The 1435-nt window shown below is 53.1% G+C and overlaps 1 protein-coding gene across 1 annotated transcript in view; it reads right to left on the bottom strand.

The window, feature by feature from the left end:
* Nucleotides 1–108, bottom strand: part of LOC108803969 (creatine kinase M-type) — a 10382-nt gene extending 10274 nt beyond the window's left edge. Inside the window, exon 1 of the mRNA XM_018575747.1 lies at nucleotides 30–108. The gene's annotated coding sequence lies outside the window, so the exon portion shown is untranslated. The remainder of the gene's footprint in view (nucleotides 1–29) is intronic.
* Nucleotides 109–1435: the final 1327 nt, after the last annotated feature.

The raw sequence follows: 1435 nt of genomic DNA, 5'->3' as shown, positions 1-1435 counted from the left end.
AAGGGAAGGGGTTAGGCAATTCACATTACCTGCTGTAGAGACGGAGCAAACTTCAGGGTGACCCGTCTGAGTGTTCCGAAATCTCCCCCTATATAATGGGCGGCGTCACCCCATTGGTCAGGGAGCAGAGGCGTGAAGTATGTCACTATGATGTCATAGACACCCCTGACGTGCTGATTGGCTGCTGCTGGGGCCTTGCACATGCCTTTATCAGGAGCAAAAGGGTTCACTTTACAGTTATTCTTAGCCAGACCCGCCCCAAAAAGGGCGATCAGCACGCAGGGTCACCCGGCAACCAAACACCACCTGCCACCCCGCAATAATAATGTCCATCTGCAGAGTGCAAACCCCCCGGTCTTATATGAGGGAGCCCTGCGCAATATGATACAGGGGACCCCACAACATGCCGTGCAGAGTATAGACCCCTATGTACATATAGGGGACCCCACAACATGCCATGCAGAGTATAAACCCCTATGTACATATAGATCTATGTGCAATATAATACAGGGGACCCCACAACATGCCGTGCAGAGTATAGACCCCTATGTACATATAGGGGACCCCACAACATGCCATGCAGAGTAGAGACCTCTATGTACATATAGATCCCTGTGCAATATGATACAGGGGACCCCACAGCATGCCGTGCAGAGTATAGACCTCTACACTATATTGCCAAAAGTATTGGGACGCCTTTACATGCACATGAACTTTAATGGCCCCCCAGTCTTAGTCCGTAGGGGTCAGTATTGGGTTGGCTCCGCCCTCTAATGGCCCCCCAGTCTTAGTCTGTAGGGTTCAGTATTGGGTTGGCTCCGCCCTCTAATGGCCCCCCAGTCTTAGTCCGTAGGGTTCAGTATTGGGTTGGCTCCGCCCTCTAATGGCCCCCCAGTCTTAGTCCGTAGGGTTCAGTATTGTGTTGGCTCCGCCCTCTAATGGCCCCCAGTCTTAGTCTATAGGGTTCAGTATTGGGTTAGCTCCGCCCTCTAATGGCCCCCCAGTCTTAGTCCTTAGGGTTCAGTATTGGGTTAGCTCCGCCCTTTGATGGCCCCCCAGTCTTAGTCCGTAGGGTTCAGTATTGGGTTGGCTCCGCCCTCTAATGGCCCCCCAGTCTTAGTCTGTAGGGTTCAGTATTGGGTTGGCTCCGCCCTCTAATGGCCCCCCAGTCTTAGTCCGTAGGGGTCAGTATTGGGTTGGCTCCGCCCTCTAATGGCCCCCCAGTCTTAGTCCGTAGGGTTCAGTATTGTGTTGGCTCCGCCCTCTAATGGCCCCCAGTCTTAGTCTATAGGGTTCAGTATTGGGTTAGCTCCGCCCTCTAATGGCCCCCCAGTCTTAGTCCTTAGGGTTCAGTATTGGGTTAGCTCCGCCCTTTGCCGATATAACAGCTCCGCCTCATCCCAAAGGTGTTCTATGGGGTTGAGGTCAGGACTCT

This window comes from Nanorana parkeri, unplaced genomic scaffold (assembly GCF_000935625.1).
Source record: "Nanorana parkeri isolate BGI_ZX_2015 unplaced genomic scaffold, ASM93562v1 scaffold4625, whole genome shotgun sequence".
Lineage (NCBI taxonomy): Eukaryota > Metazoa > Chordata > Amphibia > Anura > Dicroglossidae > Nanorana > Nanorana parkeri.
This window is presented reverse-complemented; position numbering and strand designations above follow the sequence as displayed.